Genomic DNA, 13,651 nt, shown 5'->3' with positions numbered 1-13,651 from the left:
TCAACTTCTTTTTTAAACTTTTTTTAAAAAAACTATTTAATTATTTTTCAAGTACAGTTTTCTGTCTATTACTCACATCCCATCCCACACCCATGCTCTCCCCCTCCATCCCATTTCCACCCTTCTCATTTGTTATCCATGTATCCTTTATATATGTTCCTCTAAATCCCTCCCCTATTTCCGCTGAAATTCCATCCCCTCTCCCCTCTGGTCACTGTCAGCCTGTTCTCTATTTCAGTGTCTTTGGTTATATTTTGCTTGCTTGCTTGTTTTGTTGTTTAGCTTAATGTTCAAGGTGAGATCATATGGTGTTTGTCTTTCAACACCTGGCTTATTTCACTCAACATAATGCTTTCCAGTTCCAGCCATGATGTTGCAAAAGGTAGGAGGAGCTCTTTTCTTTCTGCTGCATAGAATTCCATTGTGTAAAGGTACATAGTTTTTTGATCCATCCATTCACTGATGGGCATCTAGGTTGCTTCCAACTCTTGGCTATTATAAATTGTGCTGCTGTGAACATTGTGGTGCATATGTTCTTTGGAATTGGTGTTTTAGGGTTCTTAGGATACAATCCTAGCAGTGGAATTGCTGGGTCAAAAGGCATGTCCAATTTTAATTTTCTGAGAAAATTCCATACTGTTTTCCATAATGGTTGTACCAGTCTGCAATCCCACCAACAGTGGACTAGAGTCCCTTTTTCCCCACACCCTCTCCAACATTTGTTGTTTATTGCTTTGTTTATGATAGCCATTCTCACTGGTGTAACGTGGTATCTCATTGGGGTTTTAATTTGCAGCTCTCTGATACCAAGCGATATTGAGTATCTCTTCATGTGTCTCTGGATCCTCTGTATGTCCTCCTTGCAGAAGTGTCTGTTCAAGTCCTTTCCCCATTTTTCAATTGGGTTATTTGTCTTCTTAGAGCAAAGTAGTGCGAGTTCTTTGTATATTTTGGAGATTAAAATTTTGTTGGAGGTATCATTGGCAAATATGTTTTCCCATACAGTTGGTTGTCTTTTTACTTTAATGCTGTTTTCTTTAGCCGCACAGAAGCTTTTTATTTTGATGAGATCCCATTTGTTTATTTTTTCCATTATATTCCTTGCTCTAGGGGACTAATCAGTAAAAATGTTGCTGCGTAAAATATCTGATATTTTCCTGCCAGTGTTCTCCTCTAGGACTTTAATGGTGTCACAGCTTATATTTAAGTCTTTTATCCAACTTGAATTTATTTTGGTGTATGGTGTAAGTGGGTGCTTGAGTTTCATTTTTTTTGCACGAAGCTGTTCAGTTCTGCCAACACCATTTGTTGAAGAGGCTATCTTTACCCCATTTTATGTTGCTGCCCCTTTGTTCAATATTAATTGACTATAGAGAGTTGGGTTTACTTCTGGGTTCTCTGTTCTATTCCATTGGTCTATGTGCCTCTTTTTATGCCAGTAGCAGGCTGTTTTCATTACAGTGGCCTTGTAATACAGTTTGATATCAGGTATTGTGATCCCTCCTACTTTGTTCTTCTTTCTCAACATTGCAGCTGCTATTTGGGGTCATTTATGGTTCCACATAAAATTTTGAAGTGTCTTTTCTGTGGCTGTGAATTATGCTATTGGTACTTTAAAAGGTATTGCATTGAATCTGTAAATTGCTTTGGGTAGTATGGACATTTTGATGATGTTAATTCTTCCATTTCATGAACACGGTATATGTTTCCATTTGTTTGTGTCTTCTTTGATTTCTTTCTTCAGTGTTGTGTAGTTTTCTGCATATAGGTGTTTTACCTCCTTGGTTAGATTTATTCCCAGATTTTTTATTTTTGTTTTTGCTATATCAAATGGGATTTTTTCTTGATCTCTGCTTCTGCTGATTCATTGTTAGTATACAAAAATGCCTTTGATTTCTGAATATTGACTTTGTAACCCGCTGTTTTACCAAATTCATTTATTAGTTCAAGCAGTTTTGGGGTAGAGTCTATAGGATTTTCCATGTACACTATCATGTCATCTGCAAACAATGACAGTTTTGTTTCCTCCTTTCCAATTTGGATTCCTTTTACTTATTTTTCTTGCCTGATCGCTGAGGCTAGAACTTCCAATACTATATTAAATAGAAGTAGTGAAAGTGGACAACCTTGTCTTGTTCCTGATCTTAGTGGAAAAGATTTTAGTTTTTGCCCATTGAGTATGATGTTGGCTGTAGTTCTTTCATATATGGCCTTTATTATATTGAGGAATGCTCCCTCTATTCCCATTTTTCTGAGTAACTTTATCATAAATGGGTGTTGTACCTTATCAAAAGCTTTTTCTGTGTCTGTTGATATGATCATGTGGTTTTTGTCTTTGCATTTGTATACGTGATGTATTACATTTACTGATTTGTGGATATTGAACCATCCTTGCAACCCTGGGATGAATCCCACTTGGTCATGGTGTATGATCTTTTTGATGTATTGTTGGATGGGATTTCACAATATCTTGTTGAAGCTTCTAGCATCTATGTTCATCAGAGATATTGGCCTGAAGTTTTCTTTCTTTGTTGTGTCTCTATCTGATTTTGGAATTAGGATGATGCTCGCTCCATAAAAAGAGTTTCAGAGTTTCCCATCATTTTGGATTTTTTGGAATAGTGTGTGAAGAATAGGGGTTAGCTCTTCCTTAAATGCTTTGTAGAATTCTCCTGTGAAACCATCTGGTCCAGGGCTTTTGTGTGATGGGAGTTTTTTTATTATTTCTTCAATTTCATCTGCTGTTATTGGTCTGTTCAGGCTTTCTACTTCTTCGTTGAGTTTTGGAAGATTATATTTTTCGAGAAATTTGTCCATTTCACCTAGGTCTTCAAATTTCTTGGCATACAGTTCTTCATAGTAATTTCTTACAATCCTTTCTATTTCTGTGATGTCCATCGTAATTTCTCCTCTTTCATTTCTTATTGTGTTTATTTGTGTCCTCTTCTTTTCTTAATGATCCTACTTAAAGGTTTATCTATTTTGTTTATCTTTTAAAAAAACCAACTCTTGGATTTATTGATCCTTAGAATTGTGCTCTTCGTCTCTATGTCGTTTAATTCTGCTCTGATCTTAGTTATTGCCTTCATTCTACTTGCTCTGGGCTGTCTTTTTGTTGTTCCTCGAGTTCTTGGAGGAGTCGGGTTTGGTTGCTTCTTTGAAATGTTTCTATTTTCTTCAGGTAAGCCTGTATTGCTATGAACTTCCCTCTCAGGACTGCCTTCACTGTGTCCCATAAGTTTTGGGTTGTTGTGAGTTAATTTTCATTTGTTTCCAGAAACTTTTTTATTTCTTCCCTGATTTCTATCTTGACCCATTCATTGTTTAATAGCATACCATTCAGTCTCCATGATTTTTGGTTGTTATCTTTGGGGTTGATTTCTAATATCAGGCCCTTGTGGTCAGAGAAAATGCTTGGTATGATTTCAATTTTCTTGAATTTGTTGAGGCTCATTTTGTGTCCTATCATATAGTCTATCTTTGAAAATCTTCCATGTGCATTTGAAAAGAATGTGTATTTAGCTTCTTTGGGATGAAGGGCTCTATATATATCAATCAAATGCATTTCATCTAGGGTGTTGTTTAGTGCAGCTATATCTTTGTTGATATTTGTTTGGAAGATCTCTCCATTTTAGACAGTGGGGTGTTAAAATCCCCTACTAAAGTTGTGTTACTGTCAGTATCTTTCTTGAGGTCCTCTAGGATTTTCTTTATATATTTGAGTGCTCCCATGTTGGGTGCATATATATTTATGATGTTAATGTTTTCTTGGTGGATTCTTCCCATAAGTATCCTGAAGTGACCTTCTGAGTCTCTCTTTATGGCCCCTTTTTTGAAGTCTATTTTGTCTGATATTAGAATTGCTACCCTGGCTTTTTTTTTCTTGTCCGTTTGCTTGGAAAATGTTTTTCCAGCCTTTCACTTTTAGTCTGTGATGGTCTTTTGTCCTGAGGTGGGTCTCCTGTAAGAAGCATATGTGTGGGTCATACTTTTTTATCCATTCAGCTATTCTATGCTTTTGATTGGCGCATTTAATCCATTTACATTTAAGGTTAGTATTGATAGGTACTTATTCATTGCCATTTTTGTACCACAGTTCCTGTCCTTCTCTCTCTTTTCCTTCCTTTTCTTAAAGCAGTCCTTTTAGTATTTCTTGTAGAGGTGGTTTGGTGGAATCATATTCTTTTAGACTTCTTTTGTCTTGGAAGCTCTTTATTTGGCCTTCTATCTTGATTGAGAGCTTTGCTGGGTAAAGTAGCCTTGGTTGTAGGCCTCTGTTTCTCATTACTTGAAACATTTCTTGCCATTCTCTTCTTGCTTGGAGTGTTTCCATTGAAAAGTCAGTCAGTAACCTTATTGGTGCTCCCTTGTATGTTACTTCTCTTTTCTCCCTTGCTGCCTTTAAGATTCTCTCTTTGTCTTGGAGTTTTGCCATTTTAATGATGATGTGTCTTGACATGGGCCTCTTTCAGTTCCTCTTGAATGGTACTCTCTGTGATTCCTGGATTTGTGTAACTTTTTCTCTCATCAAATTAGGAAAATTTTCCATTATTACTTTTTCAAATAGATTTTCTATCTCTTGTTCTTTTTCTTCTCCTTCTGGTATTCCTATTATTTGGATATTATTATGTTTCATATTCTCTTGCATTTCTCTTAATCCCTCTTCATTCTTTCTAAGCCTCTTTTTTCTTTCTTGCTCTTTCTGGGAGATTCTTTCTACTGTGTCCTCCAACTCGCTGATCTGATCTTCTGCCTCATCGATCCTGCTTTTCATTACTTCTACTGTGTTCTTCAGTTCTGAAATTGTATTCTTCATTTCCTCTTGGCCTTTGCTGATAGTTTCTCTTTCCTTTTTCATGTTGATATAGTTTGTTAATCAGCTTAACAATAACCCACAACCTTCGGACCAACTGATATAGTTTGTGGGGAGCTCATTTTAGCTCCTGTCTAGTTTCTGGTAGCTTGTTGTGAGCTCTTTGAATTTCCTAATGACTAGTGCTTTGATTTCAGTACCTGATAGCTGACTTGCCTCTCTTTCATCTAGCATTATTTCTGAGACTTCCACCGTTTCTTTCATTTGGGCATTGTTTCTTTGTCTTCCCATAGCTTATGAGACTCTTCTTGTTAGCCTCTGCTTCTTAAATTGATCTGTTCTGACTCCCTGGGTTTATGGTGTGAACTTCTGTGGTAGAATACCTGTGAAATTCAGTGGTGCAGTCTCCTGCAGGTGTCTTGATGTTCTCCACTTCCACCTATTCCTTTCTTTAGGAAGGAGTGTGATCAGTTGGAGGGGGAGGGAAAATGGTTTATGACAGCAGGAGCTTCGTTTATGATATTTACAGTCACTGTCGGTAGAGAAGATATGGAAGATCTTTAGGCTACATATAGTGTTAACTGTAATCTTCAACCCCATTTGCCACTTTTAAGAAAGGATAGACCAAAGGTAAGTCTGTTTTGGGGGAGGGAAGTCTTGTGACTTGTATCTAGAAAGCAGTGAGGTTGTCGGAGGTCAGATTTTGAGGTAAGGTGAGAGTAAAGAATAGTAAATAGATGTAGCATGTGAGTAAGTAGAGTTAATCACTATAGTAATAGAATTCAGGAACGTGTAAAGTGGGCTACGACCCGAGAGATGTGTTGTGAAGTATTTACAGTGGTATGGAAAGCAACAAACAAACATTAAAAAAAAGGGCAGGAGAAGTGAAGAAAAAACAGTATGTTTGGAATGAAAGGAAGAAGGACCAAAACAGGAAAAATGAAAGGAGAGGAACAAAGTACTGAATGATACAGCAACAATAAAATTTAAAAAATATATGATTACTGAAAAAAAAATTTTAAAAAGTTAAAAAAAACAAAAACCCTCCCTTGTTCGTTTCAAACTGTCCAGTCTGGTTTTTCTGATTTTTCTGGTTTGGGCAGGACCCCTCTGTGGGCTGGGTTGTAGGCCCAGGCGCACACCCGCATGCCAGCCAGGCTACCAGACTGGGGTGCGGGCGCCTGCTCACCCAACAGGCTGCCTGGGTCCCACGGGATCTGGTACTGGTCCTTCCCAGTCCTGTGGCTGGGTGAGAAGCAAGTCAAGCTGCCTTCCCAGAACACCTCAGTCCACTTTCCAATAAAAACTTCTCCAGAAAGCCTGCCTCTCAGCCCAGTCCAATCCACAACCTGACCAGTTAGGACAATGCTCCTCTCAAATTTCCCCGGCTGTCGGGCTGGCGGGCTGGTGGGCTGTTGACCACAGAGATAGCAACTGACCCCGGCCCCCTGTCCTTGCCACCCTCCCTGCAAACCTAGGCAGACAGGTCTCTGCCACCCAGCCCCTCATAGTTGGGGAGGGAGGGAGCCAGGTTTTTTCCAAGGACCCCCAGCCGGCCCAAGGCTCCACTGGGTGCCGGGCTCCCGATGAGTCCTCCGTGGTAGACACCCTCGATGCTGGCCGCAGACAGAAGCCTCTACACCCCTAACACAGTGGCAGCAGTGGTTCCAAGGCTCTTACAGGCTGGCTGAGGGCAGCCAGCCCTGCCACTGCTGCTTTTGTTTTTACTCACAGGTGCTGGGCTCCAGATGAGTCCTCTGTGGCAGACGCCCCTGTCACTGGGTGCAGACAGAAGCCTCTGGGCCCTGACCACTGCAGCAGCCTTGGCTCCAGGGCCGTTATGCACTGGTGGAGGGCTGCCGGCTGGCCACCTGTCCTTACTCATGTCCCTGAGACCCCACCGACCTGTAGCTGTCTGGTCCATCACTATCTGTGGTCTCTTATTTTCATAAATGCTGGGAAATTGTTGGTTGGGGAATTGATTACACTGTTCTTCAGTATATCTGCCAGGATTTTCTCCCAGGGGTACGAGAACTGGAGTTGCTCCGTCTTACTCCGCTGCCATTTTCCGAATCATGAAATTTCAATCATGATAGAATCATTCAGTGACATGTGTACAGCTATTATTTTATTCAGTTAAGTAATTTTGTTCAAATGTGCTTGCCTCTGATACTAATCTCTTCCATATATTCAATATATTTTTTATTAAGATAGCAAGCATGTAAGAAAAGGTAAAATTATCCCACTGATTTAGAAAACCATCAAATGAAGCAGACCAAGCAGTTGTAATGAAATAAAATGAAATTCATATTTGTGAATATTATGCTTAAGAAGTGTTTACATACATTGGTTACTTTTCCAGAGGAATGACAATGTAAACAGGAGGTTAAACTTCATATCCCACAGAAATTAAGTATGGTCATGTTCTTAAAAATTAGCTGTCCTACTTGTTTGTTGTTTGACCTTAACCAAATTGCTATCTCTCTAGGCCTCAGTTTTAAGTAAGTAAGAGGTTGAATTTGGTTGTCTTGTTCCAAATTTTTTAAGGACTTTTTAAAAGAGAGAGAGAGACAAAGGGAGGGAGAATATGAGGGAAACATCCATTGGTTACCTGTCACATGCCCCTACCTGGGGACCTAGCCCCACAACCCAGAAATGTGCCCTGACTGGGACTCAAACCTGCGCAATAGTTCAGTTTGCGGGACAACACCCAAACCACTGAGCCATACCAGTCAGGGCTTGTCACCAATTTTTATAATCCTAGGACAGTACTGGTTTTCAATTCAGGGTGGGGAAAAAGTAGGTTTACAATTGTTCATATGGAAAAAATAATAATACAAGAATAAACTGGTTTGTGTTTTCAAAATTGTAAACCTTTTCCTGCACCCTATATATCTATTTTGCAAATAATTCTGTACACTGACACTACTTGTAAAAGCAAAGGGAAAAGTAAAATCTTGTAGATTCATGTGGAAACCTCAATATCACCTTCAAACTCTGGAGAGCATGTGATTAAGGTTGCTGTTATAGAAAAAAATTAGGTTTATTTTTCTTACCCTTTATCAGACTGACACCTTGACAATATGAGACAAGATCAACAAAAAGAAAAACAATCCCAGTGAAACTTGAAGGAGAAGCACTCACTATAAATGAAAAATAAGAAGAAATAAAATTTTAAAGGTTTATCAGATAAAGCATTTAATTGCATTAATGGAACAATATGGAGTACTAGATTTAGTTAAATAAAGTTTTCAATCTTAAACTTAGAATATCTTCTAAAATTAATGTCAGTATATTTTCTTCTCTTAAATAGAGTAATTAAATTAAAAATTAGAGTAATTCAGGTTAATTAAGAATTGAATTTGAAGAATTTCAATCTTTAAGCAAAATTTCAGTTGATTTCAACATATAAAATCATTGTATTCATGATTTGACAACACACTTGAAAGATGTACACTGTAAAGGATTTGAATTATAAACCTTTCAATATTAATCTGTTGGTTGTAAGCAAGTTTATGTACTTGTAATCTCTCTACTGTCAGAAATTGGATCCGATGGGATTGGGTTAGCAAGAATGGCTATTGTTTCAATTATGGTTATGTTAAATACATGTGGTAGTGTTGGACGGTTTTACTCATGCAAATCTATTTCTGGATAGTGTGAATATCTGAAGTGATAATGTGAGATTTCAAATTTTGTAAATATAATTTTATTGCATCAAAAATAGTTATTAAATACTACTTTAAAATTTTTCTGTTTGCATTTTTAAGTGAGATCATCTTTTATTGTTAAGAGCCTATTCTACGCCCAGTATTTCACTATAGACTAAAACAAAAAGCCTCTGTCAGCAAAGAACTTTTAGTCTAGTTGCGGACATTATACTCATACACAACAAACAACTAGAGAATAGTGGAATGTAAAGTCTGTTGCTGATTTGAAGTGCAGTAGAAGTTTAAAGGAAATGTAGACTTAGACTCAACATACTTAGAGGAAGTGGAAGATGAGCCAGGCTTAAAGAATTGAATAGATGAATTCAGTGAAATGAAGGAACTGGATACGATCAAGTGCAGAAAAATGAGCCAAGTCGTGATCAGCTAGGAAGGACTTAAGTGAAAACACTACATTAAAAGCAGAATTTGAATTTGAGAATAGGTAGAAAAATGAGCATAAACATGTTTTAGATTGTTTTTCCTCCTTTACATAGGCCACTCTAATTTCTAAAAGAAGAAAAGTATTTTGATTGCGTGGAGCCATTTGAGAGCCAAAGTGCGATGATTTGAAGAAAAAAAAAACACAATTTGTAAGAAATATTGGAAGGAAATCTAGGCTTACATTAGATGATTTTATCCTATACATTAGAGGATCTATGGCTTTTAACTCAGAAAATCAAAGGGTTGCATATAAAAATTTTACTGTCAGGATATTTTTTATCCTAGTCAGGTTGATTTTACCACTGTGCAAACAATTGTGTATTAATGTCAAAGTATTGTTAGGCCAAATGGAAATACTCCTTTCAAACCAGTCTAATTTTCATCCAATCCTTAGCTCAACTGATTTACTCCTATAATGTCCTTTCCCTCATTTTCAACTATCTAACTCTTAGACTGTCTACCACCCTACATGAAATTTTCGTCTTCAGCCACAAATGTCATTTCTCTCTTGTTCTTCTCTACCTAATGTAGAACAGTGAATACATCCTGCCTTATTGGCAGGGACTATCATTTTTTATTGTGTACTCTTCAAGGGTAATATAGCAGGTGCATGGTAAATGGCAACTGATTCCTCAAAATCATCAGTAATACCTTTATGATAAATTAGTACATTATGGACATGCTAAATATCAGCTAGATAAATGTAATATCCTGGCTCTTTCCTGGTAGTTTAGGAGTACCCCCCCGTTCACTACTTATTGAGGCTCTTTTCATTCTGTGCTACCTACTAACATTCATGCCTCAAGTTTTAGCTACCTTACAGTGTCTTTTTAAATTTTTTTTAAAGTCAAAAACCTATGAGTGGGGTATAAATAGTTGGAAAGCCTGTGAAAATTTAATATCTCTTTTGAGGATCATTAGTGATTGAATTGATCATCTGAAGCTTTCCAAGAAAGTATAGTTTGTTTTCTGTTGGCTTTTATTTGTATGTCTGAGGAGATGGGAAATAGTAGTAGAATGAGAAGTCCTTATATTTAAAAGTACTTTTCAAGAGATAACATTACCATATTCACAAAAATAAATGTATTGAGTATCCACTGCAGTTCTTTAAAATGAGTCTCTAAAGAAAATGGTATGCTTTCTGAATTCCTTTGCTTTCTGGAGCTATCTCATGGAATGGAATAGGTTTTCTTATAAACTTTGGAAAAATTTTTAAGAGACCATAAATCACACCAGAAAAGCTTTAAGGAATCTAAGAAGGCAAAGAAAATTGTGAATCAAATATGCAGCATTTGTTTTCTACTGGGACACTTAGGTCATATTCATAATGTAATAAGGATTTATTTTTATGTATACTGAGTTCTTTTATGTAAAATCTATAGGACATGTCTGTTTTCCAGAATCTAGGTCTAAGTTATGCTTAACATGTAGCCAAAAGTCAGGAATTCAACCAGTAATTAAATAATGGTTCCTATGCAAAACAGTTTTCCTTTATATTGATTTACTTTACCATCTGTTTTCTAGACATATATTTTGGCATCATCCACCCAAAACGGTGAGAACTGACTATACCAAGCATACCTAGACCACATGGAGAAAGGAGTGACACTAGAAGCTGCAAACAAACATTGTCTGTACTGAACAGATTGAGAACAGATCACTCTAGCAAAGACAATAAATGCCACATGAGATGATCCCCTCAACACAAAATTGTAAGTAACTTAAGGGAATTACAGGGTGACTACAAATTGTCTCTGCTGGCTCAATTAAAAAAAAAGTCTTAATTTTGAAACATGTGGCCCGTATGCTTGTAAATTAAGATTCACTGAGTTGTCAAGTAATGGACTGGTTTGTGGATGAGATTTTAAGGCAAAATACAATGCAGTATTTCCCCCAAAGTAACTTGGGACCTTTATCTTTAAACCTGAGGCAGTTTACATGAATTTGGATAACTAGATTAAAATTAAGTTGTTGGACTTTTGCCTAGGAGAACCAATTAGAGGACTTTAGTATTGACACAGCAAGAAATAGGGAGGCAGCATAACCCAGCCTCCTGAAACAACATAGAGGTAGTTGACAAAGTAATGGAATTTATGGAAATTAAATAAAAGGATTCTAAGAAACTAAGTCTAGAGGTAAGGGAACTGGACAAGTGACTAATGTAAACTAGGAGTGAAGAAATCCTGAACAGAATAGTGGCAATGAGAATGGAAGTGAATGAGTAAATTAAAGATGTTTCAAAAGGGAAAATTACAGAACATCATGATGAGTTGGATAAAAGAGTGGTGTCAAAAATTATATATTTTCTGTACTAAACAATCATGGTATCACTGAAAGTGGACAGTTTAGAGAAGCTGGTTTGAGAAGGAAAGTTGCTGAGTCCCATTTTTGTAATACTGAATTTAAGATGATGTTTAGGCATTTTGTTTGAAATGCTTTAAAGGTTGCTGACTATATAGGCCTGAGATTCTACGTAAAAGTCAATCTGAAGAGGTAAATTTGTCAGTGTCCACAAAAAGCAGATAAGGTTAGACAAACTAACTGAAACTCTCTATTGTGGTCAATAGATCCCTTTCTTTTAAAAAGAAATATATAAACATGTTTATGTAAATAAATTACTTGATTAGCTATGTAATTTTAAATAAACATTTCCAAAATTAAATGAAAACTTTCCCTTTTTCCTCAAAGTGTCATATCTCATGTTTGTGCCTATAAGAAAATCCCTGCTTTTGTATCATTTATGAAGGTCAGTGACTAAAGTGTGTTACTATTCTTGAATATTAATCTCTATTTCCATTAATAAAACAAAGATCTCTCCCAGTCATAAACTGAAGGAATGAAATTGAGAATTTAAAGTCCAAATAATTCACTCAGTTAAAACTTTGTAAAATTGATGTGGCTTTAATTTCTCAAGTGGAAAGGCAAGTAATTGAATTATGGGAAATGTACTGGTCTCCAGTTTCAAGAAACAGTACAGCACAAAGACCTGGCATTCTGGCTGAAGAGTTGTAATAATAAACAGAAATTTGAAAACCAGGAAGATAAGTTTTTCGAGAGTGCAGCTGTAGCATTTCAAAGGAGGTATAACAAGAAATTCCTGAAGCTGGCCAAAATTGGCTTAGATAATTGAGGTTCCCTATTTAGATACTTGTTTTTGATGAAGAAACACAATGAGAAGGAAATGAAGAAGGTTCTAAGAGGTCTGAAACTTTCTCCTCATCCTAAATTTGATTCGTTTCTGAAGAAAACTTAGCCCCCGCAAAAAAAAAAAAAATCAAATAGCAATTTGATCCTGTTTAAATTGTAGGCAGTTAAAAAAGTCACCAAAGCAGCCCTGGCTGGTGTAGCTCAGTGGATTAGGCATGGGCTGTGAACCAAAGGATCGCTGGTTCAATTCCTAATCAGGGCACATACGTGCCTGGGTTGTGGGCCAGGTCCCCAGTGGGGGGCTATGTGAGAGGCAACCACACATTGATGTTTTTCTCCCTCTCTTTCTCTCTGCCTTCCACTCTCTCTAAAAAATAAAAACCTTTTAAAAAAAGTGCCCAAGGCAAAATACAATTTTTAAAAATTATTTAAAAGCAAATATTTTGGTTTTCTAGGAGCTAAACCTTGTTTTGTAGGATTCCTATTTAGAAACTCAAGCTGAATGTCATTAGACAGAAATACCATATTATTCTATATCTTCAATTGATTTTTAATATGTACTATTTTAGTGATATGTAAGGAAACCTAAAATGTTAATCTGTGCTTCCAAAGAGCCTTTTAAAAACTCAGTAGTATGTCTTCTGGATATACCAGAATCTTTGAAACCAGTTCATCTCAATATTTGAACGATTTGATTAATCCAAGTTCAGTGAACCTATGACTTCAAATCAGGTTATCAAGAAATGGGAACATTTTTTTCTGTATTTCCATCCTACTTACATGTAACATATATGCCTGATCCACTGACTTCAACTATCTTTTCATAACTAAATTATGGAAGTAAGTCAAGATTTAGTATTGATTATAGTCATGTAACATTCATTCTGAACTTGTATTTCTTTAATATTTCTTTAATTACTAAGCAGTCTTATAGCATTGCATTTTTATTAGCAAATTATATATATATTCCAATTTTGGCTGGGCCATTTTACTGATTAAATGTATAATTTTGTGTAACTTTAAATTAGTTAATATTTCTATATACATCTATATTTCATCTCATTTTGTAATCACCCAATTAAGAAATAGAAAAATACTATGGTATTACTGTAGTCTTTAACTGAAGTCAATCTTTCAGACTCTTTACATAAAGAATCATCACCCATCTTTGAATTTACTGTAATTCTTGTTTTACTAAGTACTTGTTCACTGAGACTGTAGCATTCCCAATTTTTTAGTTCAGTTCAGTTTGGACTATTGGATGTCTAGCACTGTGGGGGAATATGAAGACCAATATAAAGCACAGTCCCAGCCTTCAACTTAGAAGAACTTACAGAATCTGCAGCCAGACTTTCTTGGAGTCTCTTATTACAAGAAGGGTGAGACAAACCTGTCCAATTTGGCCTCCAACTTGGTAACTCAGAGAAATTCCAATTCTTACCAGACTATGAAATGATAGAGAGTAGCAGGAAATAGAAACGCTTGGTATTTGGTGTGTTTTACTCAACTGATAGAGTAAAAAGCAACTTTAAAACAATGA

At 36.5% G+C, this 13,651-nt stretch overlaps 2 long non-coding RNA genes across 2 annotated transcripts in view; one reads left to right on the top strand and one right to left on the bottom strand.

Annotated features, from left to right (window-relative positions):
- Window positions 1-10,540, bottom strand: part of LOC118983329 (uncharacterized) — a 52,210-nt gene extending 41,670 nt beyond the window's left edge. The window contains exon 1 of the long non-coding RNA XR_005065700.1: window positions 10,491-10,540. This is a non-coding gene — a long non-coding RNA (uncharacterized LOC118983329). The remainder of the gene's footprint in view (window positions 1-10,490) is intronic.
- LOC118983328 (uncharacterized) overlaps window positions 1-12,174 on the top strand; it is a 69,317-nt gene extending 57,143 nt beyond the window's left edge. Inside the window, exon 3 of the long non-coding RNA XR_005065699.1 lies at window positions 10,489-12,174. This is a non-coding gene — a long non-coding RNA (uncharacterized LOC118983328). The remainder of the gene's footprint in view (window positions 1-10,488) is intronic.
- The last annotated feature ends 1,477 nt before the right edge of the window (window positions 12,175-13,651 follow it).

This window comes from Sturnira hondurensis, unplaced genomic scaffold, assembly GCF_014824575.4.
Source record: "Sturnira hondurensis isolate 20B ecotype Veracruz unplaced genomic scaffold, ASM1482457v3 Scaffold0002765, whole genome shotgun sequence".
Taxonomy (NCBI): Eukaryota; Metazoa; Chordata; class Mammalia; order Chiroptera; family Phyllostomidae; genus Sturnira; species Sturnira hondurensis.
Note: the sequence above shows the minus strand (reverse complement) of the source record. Positions and strands in the feature narration are given on the sequence as shown.